We start from the raw sequence: 13,545 nt of genomic DNA on the forward strand, positions 1-13,545 counted from the left end.
GGTAGTCACCAATTAAGCACCTACTGTATGCTGAGGATAAAACAGGTGAATGAGATAGCAACCATCCTCGTCCCTGGGGAGGTCTGAGTCCGTGGGGGAAGAGAGTCGTATCAATGCATGGATCAAGGTTAGAGACGAGTGAAGAAGAACTTCAGAGGCCTCTGGTAAATTCATCCATTCTTTTAAGGCATTTATTGAGTAATTATGGCTTATGAGGCACCGTGTTAGGCCTTGTGGATGAAAGAGATAGGCTATCATCATGCTCTACTCAGAAAGGAGACAAGGTAACATCTGACATTTACTAAGCTCCTACTACTGTGTGCCAGGCACTGAGTAGGGTGCTTTCCATAGTTTATCTCATTCCTTTTTGTTTGCTCGTTTTTGTTCTGTTTTGTTTGTTTGTTTATTTTGATCTCGCTCTGTCACCCAGGCTGGAGTACAGTGGTATGATCTCAGCTCACTGCAACCTCCACCTCCCAGGTTCAAGCGATTCTCATGCCTCAGTCTCCCAAGTAGCTGGGATTACAGATGTGTACCACCATACCCGGCTAATTTTTGTATTTTTAGTAGAGATGGGGTTTCACCATGTTGGCCAAGCTGGTCTTGAACTCCTGACCTCAGGTGGTCTGCCCACCTCAGCCTCCCAAAGTGCTGGGATTAGGTGTGAGCCACTGCGTCCAGCCTTGTTTTGTTTTTTTTCTTGAGACAGGGTCTTGCTCTGTAGCCCAGGCCGGAGTGCAGTAGTGCAATCATAGCTCACTGTAGCCTCCATCTCCTGGGCTCAAGCTATCCTCTCACCTCAGCCTCCCAAGTAGCTGAAACTACAGGCACGCACCACCACGTCCAGCTAATTTTTGTATTTTTTGTAGAGACAGGGTTTCACCATGTTGCTCAGGTTGGAATCTCATTTCTTATCACAACAAATCCATTATGGGGGTAGCTATTCTTATCTCCACACAGAGAACAGGCCCTGAAAGGTGATGCAACTCACAAGACCACATGGCTGGGAAGTGGCAGAGCTGGGCTTCAACCTAGATCTGTCGGATTCCCAACCCCCCATACTATTTTTTCCCTCGAATCAGACCATAGTCTGTGGCTTTTGTCTTAAATACCCACTGAGTGAACCAGTTTTTAAAAGAACAAAACCTGGAAGCAAACCAGGCCAGGCTCAGATGGAGCTAGAACAAGCTTTTGCTGGGGTCAATCTCCCGCTCCGAGGCCCTGCCTCATCTACAGGGGGCCCAAGCCTGGTCTGTGACCCCTGTCTGTAGGGAATCCAGGACACCTGGAAGCTGACCTCATTTCACCCTAAAGAGTCAGGGAAGGGAGGCTCTGGAGAGGCCCTGCTCCCTGTGCCCAGTGGGTCTCCCCTGTGGACTGATATATGGTTCAGCAAAGCCCAGACCCTCCCTGCCACCTCCCCAAAGGTAGTCAAGGCAGGACCTGGCTGCTGATGGGAGGATGTTCCTGTTATTACTACAGGAAAAAAAATCAGCCTAAATCTTAGTGGCCTAAACTAACAATTTTGTTACGTTTACAGACTCTGTGGGTCAAGAATTTGGACAAGGCACAGTGGGGGCGTGAGCTCCATGATGTCCACTGTCTCACCTAGGAAGATTCAGTAGCTGTGGGTACCATGACAGCTGGCAGCTGGAATCATCTGAGGATCATCACCCACATGTCTGACGGTTGATGCTGGCTGTCAGGTAGGACTTCAGCTGGGCTGTCAGCTGCAACAGCTACCTGTGTGCTGCCTTTTCCTGTGGGCTAGTTTGGGCTTCCTCCCAGCATGGCGGCTGAGTTCTAAGGACAAGTTGGGTTCTAAGGGCTCTCTTCCCAAAAGAGGCAAGTAGAAGTTGAATCTCTTTTGTGACCTAACTTTGGAAATCACATAGCCTTGTATCATTTCTGCAAGAGTCACAAGTCCACCCAAATTAAAGACAGGGGGACACAGACCTCACCTCTCAATGGGATAACATATGGAATTGGAGATACTGTTAAGGACATCTTTGGTCACATAATTTACTACCAAAGACAGTAGGGAGGAATTGGTTATCCAGGTGTGAGTGATTGCCTCAAGGGTGGAGGGGCAGCCAGCATTGAATGGGGGCCAGTCTGAATGGATGACAGGGAGAGCAGCTTGGATTGAGGTTGACTTCTGAGATCCAGGCAACAAGGCCAGAGATACCAAGGCAGAGGTTCAGCTGGACGCAGAGGAACAAACATTGTTTTATTTATTTACCTATTACCCCTCCATCAGTCTGGCCACCTGGTCTCCCATCTATCTATTCATCCATCCACACATCCATCTATCCATCCATCCATCCATCCACCCACCCACCCATCCACACACCTATCCATTCATCCTCCATCCACCGACCCATGTATCCATCCATTCATCCACCTATTCATCCATCACCCATCTATCCAATTTATCCATCCGTCTATCCTTTCATCCATCCATTTAGTCTACCCACCTATATACCTTATTCACTTTCACTATGACTCAGTTTCCTCATCTGTAAAATGGGGATCATAATATAAGCCTCATGGGATTGTTTGAGAATTCAATGAATTGATAAATGTAAAGTCCCCAGCACATATTAATAACTCGATAAATATTATCTATTTTTATTAACATGAGTATGATTCTTTTATTCAGGCATGTACCCACATATAAATCTATCTTCCCATCCACTCTCCCATTCATCTGTTTTTTTTTTTCATTTATTCAGTAGTACAGTTAACCATATGCACATTTAATTTATATGAGTTCAATTCTTAGCAATAAAGAAAGATGGAAAACGAATTTTAAAAGCACAGTTGACTTTTCATGCCATTTTGCACAATGGGTGTGTGGCCCAGAGGAAGTATGAGGTGAGCCATGTTACTAATTGTGGGGTTGGAGGTGAGAGCAAAACCACATAGCTGCATTTCTGGGGCAGTTTATTGGATTTTACAGGGTAATTTTAACTGTCCTTGGTTCATGCTGACTTTCCCACCTTTTAAATGGAGTAGGACCCACCTCTCTATGATGTGCCCTGGCTGGCTCCCAGCAGCACAGATGCAGCAGGACCTGGTCCCTGCCCTCAATATGCTCACAGTGCATGGCATGTTCAGTGGCACAGACGCATAAACAGACCATGATGGTGTAGTATGAAAAGTTCAAGCTGGAGAAGCACTGTGGGCAAATGACTGCTGTGGGGAGGGCAGAAAGTTCAGCAGGGAGGCCTTTGTGAGCGTGTGACATTTAAACAAAATCTTAAAGCATATGAGCAGAAATTCTCAAGACACTCAAGAAGGAGAAGGGCGCACCAGGCGGAGGGAACGGCACGTTATGCAGAGAGATGAAAGATCACAGGGTGTCGAGGGACACAAGTCTGGAGGTGTCATCAGGGCTGATCTGAGCGGGCCTACGGTACCAGCCAGGGAGTTTGGGCTTTATCCTGCAGGTGGCGGGCAGCTGTGGAGAGGGTTGGTCAGAGGAGAGGTAGGGTCAGAGTTGTGATTTCAATAAATTGCTCCTGCTACTGTGTGATGGATGAACAGGAAAAGAAAAGTCTGGAAGCACAGAGACCAGAGTGGGAGGCTGAGCCCCACCTAGTTTCCAGTGAGTTCTGGGAAGGTGGGGCTGCCACAGAGAAGGCCTGAAGACAGTGAACCAAGTGCCCCGTTACTGGGCAGATTTCCCACTTTGGTCTTGAGATTCCCCATATATGGCCTCAAAGGTGTTTTAAGTCGAAACAGCAGACCTCCCCTCAGGGTCAGCTAGAGGGCTTAGGTTCTGCACCCCATAAAGTCTGCCTGGGGCTGGAAAGGGCTCTTCACTGGATATATAGTGTCATTTTATTGTTTTTTTGGGTTTTATTTGGTTTTTGTTTTGTTTTGTTTTGTTTTCCTTTTTGAGATGGAGTCTTGCTCTGTTGCCCAGTCTGGAGTGCAGTGGTGGCCTCGGCTCATTGCAACCTCTGCTTCTGAGGTTCAAGTGATTCTCCTGCCTCAGCCTCCTGAGTAGCTGGGGCTATAGGCGCGTGCCACCATGCCCGGCTAATTTTTGTATTTTTTGTAGAGACAGGGTTTCACCATGTTGGCCAGACTGGTCTCGAACGTCTGACCCAAGTGAAATGCCTGCCTCTGCCTCCCAAAGTGCTGGGATTATAGATGTGAGCCACTGTGAACGACCTGTTGTTGTTTGTTTTTTAAATTTATCTCCCTTGGGGTTCATTTTGACTCCTGAATCTGAGGGTTCGTATCTTTCATCCGTTCTGGACAGTTTTTTGAATGCTACCTTTCCCCCATTTTCTCAATTATCTCTTCTTGGAACTCAAAGTAGAGGTTGTCAGACCTTTTTCATCTATCCTCTGTGTCTGTCTTAGTTTTCCCTCCATTTCTTTCTGCTGTATTCTGGACAATTTCTTCAGATTCCAGATCACATTTTTTTTTCTCTTCAGCTGAGGTTAACAACCTGTGGTTTAACCCTTCTAAGAGTTAAAAATTCTAATTATTGTATATTTTTTATTTCTTGAAGTTTGGCTTGGTTCTTTTTCAAACCTGCCTGTTCTTTCTGTAGCATCCCTCACTGCGTATTCATTGTTTCAAGCTCCTCTGTTCTGTCCGTAAACACATGGAATGTATTTACTGTATTTTACATTTTGAATCCTACAATACCAATATCTGAAGTCTTTGTGGATCTGACTTTGTTGTTTGCTGTTTCTTCTGTCTTGCTCAGGGTGGCATGTCTCTTGGATGCTTTGAATTTCATTTTTATTTTCAGTCGGACCTCTGGGAATTTCACTGAGGACCAGGCTGAAGGAGTTTACTTCCAGGGAGAGTGCAAAACATTTAAATTGAATTGTTATTGAGGGAACATACAATAGAGTGCATTAATTTTAAATGCACATTTTAAATAGATGTACATCCCCATAACCACCATCCAGATCAAGATATAGAACGTTCTCAGCACTGCAGAGTCTCCTCATCTCCCTTTCCAGTCTACCTGCGCCCCAAGAGGGAGCCCCATTCTAACTTCTGCCAAATCACTGAGGAGTTGTGAAATGATATACAAACAAAACCATGTGGTACTTTTTTTTCTTGTTTTCAAGACAGGGCCTCACTCCGTCACCTAGGCTGGAGTGCAGTGGCACAATCACAGTTCATCGTAGCCACAAACTCCTGGGCTCAAGCAATCCTCCCACCTCAGCCTCCCAAGTAGCTGGAACTATAGGTATGCACCACCACACTGGCTAATTTTTTAAAAAAATTTTTTTGTAGAGATGGGGTTTCCCTATGTTGCCCAGCCTGGTCTCAAACTGCTGGCCTCAAGTGATCCTCTGGCCTCAGCTTCCAAGAATGCTGGGATTACACGCATGAGCCACCTTACCTGACTGTAGTATTCTTTATCTTGATGTATATCTGTGAGATTCATTCATGTTATCCCATGTGGTGACACTGTCTTTATTTTCATTTCTGTATAGTATTCCATTGTATGAATATATCACAGTTGGGTTTTCCATTCTCCTGATGAGTTATCCAAGTTACATTTGGCTAATTTCCAGTTAGGAACTATGATGAATAAAGTTTCCATGAGCATTCCTGTTTATTTCTTTTGGTGAACATTGCATTTATTTTTATAGGGTAAATACCCCAGAGTGAAATTACTGGGTGATGGAATATATGGATGTTTGGCTTTAGTAGACCCTGCCGAAGTTTTCCAGGGTGGTTGTGCCAATTTACTCTCCCACCATCTGCATATGAGGATTCTGATTACTCTACACCCCTCCCAGCACTTCGCATTGACAGTTTGCCATTGTGGTGGGAGTGTAGTAGTATTTCACCATGGTGTTAATTTTTATTTTCCCGATGATTAATGACGTAGAACACCTTTCCATGTTTATTGGCTATTTTGATCTATTTGATGTAGTGTAGTCTGTTGCCTGTTTTTTTTTTTTTTTCTGAACTCAATTAAGTGGAATTCACTGGAAAGGTAAAGTGGCTTATATTCCAGGTTATATAACACCTCCAGCACAGTGTAGGGCAGTGATGTGCTGGCAAACCGGTTCTCAGATTTTTTTTTTTTTTTTTTTTTTTTAAAGACAAGATCTTGCTCTGTCTTCCGGGCTGGAGTACAGTGACACAGTCTCGGCTCTCTGCAGCCTCAAGCTCCTAGGCTCAAGCAATCCTCCCGCCTCAGCCTCCTGAGGAGTTGAGACTACAGGCGTGCCCTGCCACACCCGGCTAATATTTGTATTTTTATAGATAGGGGGGTTCACCATGTTGCCCAGGCTGGTCTCAAACTCCTGGGCTCAAGTGATCCTCCCACCTCGGTCACCTGAAATGCTAGGATTATAGATGTGAGCCACCACGCCCAACCAGATTGGCCAGGTTTTTTTTCGCAGCTGATTTGCAGGGTTTTCTGGGTTTTTTGGTTTTTTGTTTTTCTGTTTTTTTGAGACAGAGACTCGTTTTGTCACCCAGGCTGGAGTGCAGTGGTGGGATCTTAGCTCACTGCAAGCTCTGCCTCCCGGGTTCACGCCATTCTCCTGCCTCAGCCTCCTGAGTAGCTGGGAGTACAGGTGCCCGCCACCATGCCCGGCTAATTTTTTGTATTTTTAGTAGAGACAGGGTTTCACCCTGTTAGCCAGGATGGTCTCGATCTCCTGACCTCATGATCCACCCGCCTTGGCCTCCCAAAGTGCTGGGATTACAGGCGTGAGCCACCGTGCCCGGCCGATTTGCAATATTTTCTGATTTCCATGATATACATAGTTCAACCATAGCCAATTTCAAGTTACTGAATGGCTCGCAAAACTCCTGAATATTTAACAAATGGTTCCCATGAGCCAGGATGGATTAGCTCCAGGACACCACTGTGTCTAGGGTAGCACCTCTAATAAAACTAATTGATATTTCTGCAGCAAACTGTGTAAATATTCACACTAATTTGTATAAAACATCTTCATATCCATTGAGGTCAGATTTTTGCGTGCAAATGAGTCAACCATGAATTAACTGTAAAAGAAGGACTTTCAGTTGAGAAAGATCTTTGGATTTTCACATTGCACGTAAAAGATAGTGGGTCTGTTTCCGCACGGATTCCTCCGTCTGCAGGTTTGCTGATACTGTTGGGATCCTTCAGGAAATCCTGGTTGTGAGCAGCAGTGAGCAATGATTTTGAGCTCAGTGGTCTCCAGCGTCCCTTCTAGTTCTAGAAGTCTATGGCTAAACATTTAAGAAATATTTCACTAACTGCCCATTTGGCTTTATTTCTGTTTTAGTACTACTGTGGGCTGGAGTCTTTCAAAACATGGTCTCTGGAGCCATGAAGCGCTGGTTTCTGGTAAACCCAGTGCCCACATGGTCCTTCTCACAGAAGGTTCTGGAGTCAGGCTGCCTAGACTTAAATGTTGGCTCCACCACTGGCTTGCTCTTGGATTTGGGGCAAGTCACATGAAATCCCTCTGTGCCTTTGTTTCCTCACTGATAAAAACTGACATGTGACAAAAGGTGGAATTCCTGAGGTCCATCTCTGGGCTGCCCATGGGGGGCTTCCTCAGACATAGGACCCCAGATGGCATTGAGCATCTTGAGTCAGCCAGCGTTGACCAGTGGAGGGGGCAGTTTGCAGTGGCCACAAGAGAATCTTACTCCGCACGACTTAGTGCCTCGGTGTTCCCCATCTTCCCTGAGGCAGCTTCTTGGTCAGCGGCGCTCAGACCCAAGGCCTATCCCTTCCTCAGGAAATCCTGCTCCTACTTGAGGAAACTTCGCATCGAAGGCCTCCCCCAACCCTGGCAACAGGTCGAAATCCACCACTGTGAGATATCTCAGACTTGGTTTCTTGAGTCTTTTTCTTCCTGTAGGGCCTGTCGGGAGATCCTGATTTAGATCTCACCTCTCCCCTCCCCTCCCTGATTTAGATCTCGCCTCCTCCCTCCCTCTAGGGGCAGCGGAAGCTGTGACCAGGCTCATGCTTTGTGTCCTGCACCGTCCGGGCCAAGGGAAGGCCAGCTGCCAGAGGCAGGGCCAGTGGCCACTCTTGTCAGGTTCTCATCATTAAACTGTTGTTCTGATGTCTATTTGTAAAATTGGGTTGTCTGTCTTGTTCCTGTAGGTTCCTGGGAGCTCTTTCGTCTGGCTCTCAGCCATCAGTTGGATATCTGTGTTGAAAACATGTCTCCTAGTCTGAGGCTTGCCTTTTACCTCTTCTAAATGAAGAGTTCAATATTAATGAAGTCTAATTTATCATTATTTTCTTTTATCATTAGTGTTTCTTTGTTTGTTTGTTTTGTGAGACAGGGTCTTGCTCTGTTGCTCAGGCTGAGTGCCGTGGTATGATAACGGTTCACTGCAGCCTCAACCTCCCAGGCTCAAGTGATCCTCCCACCTCAGCCTCCCGAGTCGCTGGGACTACGGGTGCACACCACCATGCCCAGTTAATTTTTGTATTTTTTTGTAGAGATGGCATTTCACCATGTTGCCCTGGCTAGTCTTGAACTCCTGAGCTCAAGTGATCCTCCTGCCTCAGTCTTCCAAAGTGCTGAGATTACAAGTGTAAGCCACCGTGCTCAACCAGTGTTTCTTATATCTTTTAGGAAATGAAGATATTTATTCATATTTTCTTCTAGAATTTGTATCGTTTTTGTACAGATCTATGAAATTGATCTATTTTGAAATTAATTATATCTTCAATTAATTTTTGTGTATGGTGCATGATAAGAGTCAAAATTCCTTTTTGTCATATGGATATCTAGTTTTGGTGGCATATTTATTGAAAAGACCACCCTATCCCCCACTGAATTTCAGGATACGTCATGAGCCAGCTGATGGGGCATGGGTCCAGTTTGGGACTGTCTTCAGTACTTTCTATCTGTTTGTCTTTGCACTAATGCCACACTGTCTTGATTACTATAGCTTATTTTTATTTAATCTTTTTGTCTGGAGAGAATTGTAGATTTGCACACCATTGTAAGAAAGAATACAGAGAGATCCCACATTCCCTTTACCTGGTTTCTCCCAATGGTAACATCTTGTGAAACTGTAGTATAATATCACATCTAGAACATTGATATTGATGCAACCCTCTGGTCTAATTCAGATTTCCCCAGTTTTACCTGCATTCATTTGTGCATGAGTGTGTGTATGTTTAGTTCTGTATAATTTTATCACCTGTGTAGGTCTGCGTATCCACACACAGTGGAGCTTCAGAACACTTTCATCACCACCAGAATCTCGTGTTTCCCTTTTTTTTAGCCACACCCGCCACCCTTCCACATTCTCTCTTCACCACACTCCTAACCCCAATCCCTGACTAATTTGTTCTCCATTTCTGTGTCTTTATCCAGAAATGTTATATAAATGGAATCACACAATGTGTAACCTTTCGGGATTGGCTTCTTTCACGCAGCGTAAATTCCCGTGGGATGCACACGGTGGTTCCGTGTGTCAGTAGTTTGTTCCCTTTTATTGATGAATGGTATTCCATGGTGTGGATGCACCAATTTGTTTGGCCATTCATCTGTTGAAGGATATCTGAGTTGTTTCCAGTTTGGGGTTGCTATGAATAGAGTTGCTATAAACAATTATGTGAACATGATTTTTGTGCGAACATAAGTTTCTATTTCTCTTGGATAAATGCCCAAGAGTGCAATTTCTGGGGTGTATGGTAAATGTATGTTTAGGGTGTTTTTTTCAATTGACTTTATTTTGTAGAGCCATCTTACATTTACAGAAAAATATTGAATGGAAGGTACAGAGAGTTCTTATATGTCCCCAACCCTACATACACAGAGCCTCCCCCGCCTCGAAATCCCACCACCAGAGTGGTGCATTTGTTATCATCAATAAACCTAAATTGACACATCATTATCACACAGAGACCATGGTTTACATTAGGGTTCACTCTGGTGTACATTGTGGCTTTTGGCCAATGTAAAACGACATGTGTCCCTCATTACAGTGTCATTCAGATAATTTTCGCTGCCCTGAAAATCCTCTATGTTCTACCCGTTCATCCCTCTCTACCCCCAACCCCTGGCAACCACCTGATGCTTTTACTGTCTCCATAATTTTGCCTTCTCCAGAATGTCATTTATAGCTGATACTTAAACAATGCAGGAGGCAGGGGTACTGACCCCGTGTGCAGTTGAGAATTTGAGTATAACTTTTGACCCCCAAAACCTAACTACTAATAACTTACTGTTGACCAGAAGCCTTACTGATAACGAGCAGTTGATTAACACCTATGTTGTATGGTATACGTATTACATACTGTATTCTTACAATCAAGTAAGCCAGGGAAAAGAAAATGTTATGATGAAAAATCATAAGAAAGAGAAAATACATTTACTATTCATTCAGTGGAAGTAGATAATCATAAAGGTCTTTACCCTTATCTTCACATTGTGTAGGCTGAGGAAGAGGAGCAATAGGAGGTGTTGGTCTTGCTGTCTCAGGGGTGGTGGTTCATCTGTGAATTTTTTCAAATTATTGCAAATTTCAAAGTTGTCATATATATATATATATATATATATATATATATATATATAAAAATCCACATATAAGTGGACCTGTGTGATTAGAACCTGTGTTGTTCAAGGGTCAACTGCAGTTGAAATCATACAGTAGGTAGCCTTTTCAGATTGGCTCTTTTCTCTTAGTAATAGGCATTTAATATTTCTCTATGTCTTTTCATGGCTAGATAGTGCCTTTCTTTTTAGTGCTGAATAATATTTCACTGTCTGGATATAGCACAGTTTACTTGTCCACTAACCTACTGAAGGACATCTTGGTTGCTTCTGCATTTTGGCAATTATCAATAAAACTGAAATAGAATTTGAAGTGCAAGTTTTTATGTGATGTAAGTTTTCAACTCGTTTAGGCAAATACTAAGGAGCATGATTGCTGGATCAGATGGTTAGAGTATATTTAATTCTGTAAGAAACCACCAAACCATCTTCCAAAGTGGCTGTACCATTTGCATTCCCACCAGCAGTGAATGAGAGTTCCTGTTGCTCCACATCCTCACCAGCGTTTGGTGTTGTCAGTGTTTTGGATTTTTGCCATTCTAATAGGTGTGTATGGAGTGGTATCTCGTTGTTTAAATTTGCAATTCTCTGATGACATATGATGTTGAACATTTTTCATATGTTTACTTGCTATCCGTATATCTTTGGAGAGGTGTCTGTTAAGGTCTTTTGCCCAGTTTTAAGTCGGGTTGTTTGTTTTCTTATTGTTGAGTTTTAGGAGTTCTTCGTGTATTTTGGATAACAGTCCTTTACCAAGCATTTCTTTTACAAATACAGTCATGCACCGCATAATAATGTTTCTGTCAATGACAAGCCACATATATGTAGGTGGTCCTATAGAATTATAATGGAGCTTTAAAAAAAGTCGTATTGCCTAGTGACATAGTAGATGTCTTACTGTTCTAGGCTGACACATTCTTCATGTGTTTGTAGTAGCGCCGATGTAAACAAACCTACCGTGCCACCAGTAGTATAAAAGTCTAACATATACAATTATGTACATTTAATAATGATAATAAACAACTGTCACTGGTTGTGTATTTACTATATCATGTTTTCATTGTTATTTTAGAGCGTACTTCTACTATTAAAAAAAGTTTACTTAAAACAGTATGCCATGGTATGCTGGCAGCGGCTCATGCATCTCGTGTTTATTCTTGTACAGCTGTACAATGTGTTTGTGTTTTAAGCTAATTGTTACTACACAAGAGTCAAAAGTTTTTGTCATTGTTGTTTTGTTTTGTTTTTGAGATGAATTCTTGCTGTGTTGCCCAGGCTGGAGTGCAGTGGCGCAATCTCGGCTTACTGCAACCTCTGCCTCCCAGGTTCAAGCAATTCTCCCTGCCTCAGCCTCCCAAGTAGCTGAGATTACAGGTGCCGGCCACCATGCCCGGCTAATGTTGTATTTTTAGTAGAGACAGGGTTTTGTCACGTAAGCCAGGCTGGTCTTGAACTCCTGACCTCAGGTGATCCACCCTCCTCGGCCTCCCAAAGTGCTGGGATTACAAGTGTGAGCTACCGTGCCCAGCCAAAAAGTATTTTTTAAGTTTAAAGTTTATAAAGTAAAAAAGGTACAGTAATCTGAGTTGAGTTCTTGTTGCATTTTGAGAGTTCCTTGAGAGTTCTAAGGTTAATTTATTATTGAAGAAAGAAAAATATTTTTTATAAATTTAGTGTATCCTAAGTATACAGTATTCATAAATTCTATATTAGTGTATAGTAATGTCCTCAGCCCTCACATTCATTCACCCCTCACTCATTGACTTACCCAGAGCAACTCCCAGTCCTGCAAGCTCCACTGATGATAAATGCCCTATACAGGTGTACCATTTTAAAATCTTTTACACCATATTTTTACTGTACCTTTTCTGTTTAGATATGTTTAGATACACAAATATGTACCATTGTGTACAGTTACCTATAGTATATGGTACTGTACCATATTGTACAGGCTTACAGTCTAGGAGCAATAGGCTATACCATCCAGCTTAGGTGTGTAGTAGGCTATAGCACCTGGGTTGGTGCCAGTACACTCTATGATGTTCTTTGCACAGGGACAAATTCACATAATGAAGCATTTCTCATAACATATCCCCACCATTAAGCAATGCCTGACTGTATTTCCTCCTAGTCTATGGCTCATCTTCTCATTCTCTTGATATTGTCTTTTGCAGAGCAGAAGTTTTTAATTTTAATGAAACCCAGCTTATAAATTATTTCTTTTATGTCTCCTGCCTTTGGTGGTATTTGTTTGTATCTAAAAAGTCGTTACCATTCCTAAGGTCATGTAGGCTTTATCCTATTATCATCTAGGACTTTAATAGTTTTGTGTTTTATATTTATGTCTATGATCCATTTTGAGTTAATTTTTGTGAAAGATATAAAGTCTGTGTTTAGACTATTTTTGTTTGTTTGTTTGTTTTTGGCACGGGATATCCAGTTTTTCCAGCACCATTTGTTGAAAAGACTCTCTTTGCTCCTCTGTGTTGCCTTTGCTTCTTTGTCAAATATCAGCTGACTATACTTACGTGGTTCTATTTCTGGGCTCTCTATTCTGTTCCATTGATCTGTTTGTCTTTTCGTTCACCAATGACCACATTGTCTTGACAGTAATAGCTTTATAGTAAATCTTGAAGCTGGGTAGTATCAGCCCTCCAACTTTATAAATCTTTAATGTTTAATTGTCTATTCTTGGTCTTTTGCCTGTCTGTATAACTTTTAGAATCAGTTTGTCAATACCCTCAAATAACTTGTTGGGATTTTGATTGGGATTGCATTGACTATAAATCAAGTTGAAAAGAACTGACATCTTGAAAAGATTGAATCTTCTATCCATGAACATGGAATAACATTCCATGTATTCTGTTCTTTGATTTCTTTAATTGGAATCTTATAGTTTTTCTCATGTAGATCTTATACATATTTTTGTTAGATTTATACCTATTTCATTTTGGGGATACTAATGTAAATGGTATCAGGTTTTTAATTCCAAATTCCACTTGTTTGTTGCTGGTGAAAGTAA

At 42.6% G+C, this 13,545-nt stretch overlaps 1 protein-coding gene across 3 annotated transcripts in view; it reads left to right on the forward strand.

Moving 5' to 3' along the window:
* Positions 1 to 1,170: 1,170 nt before the first annotated feature.
* DLGAP4 (DLG associated protein 4) overlaps positions 1,171 to 13,545 on the forward strand; it is a 259,162-nt gene continuing 246,787 nt past the window's right edge. For 2 of the 3 annotated variants that reach the window (XM_077948351.1, XM_077948343.1), the window contains exons 1-2: positions 1,171 to 1,427; positions 1,541 to 1,706. The gene's annotated coding sequence lies outside the window, so the exon portion shown is untranslated. Of the gene's footprint in view, positions 1,707 to 13,545 lie in introns of all 3 variants that reach the window. The other variant, XM_077948350.1, reaches the window with a different exon arrangement.

Source organism: Macaca mulatta, chromosome 10, assembly GCF_049350105.2.
Source record: "Macaca mulatta isolate MMU2019108-1 chromosome 10, T2T-MMU8v2.0, whole genome shotgun sequence".
Classification (NCBI taxonomy): domain Eukaryota; kingdom Metazoa; phylum Chordata; class Mammalia; order Primates; family Cercopithecidae; genus Macaca; species Macaca mulatta.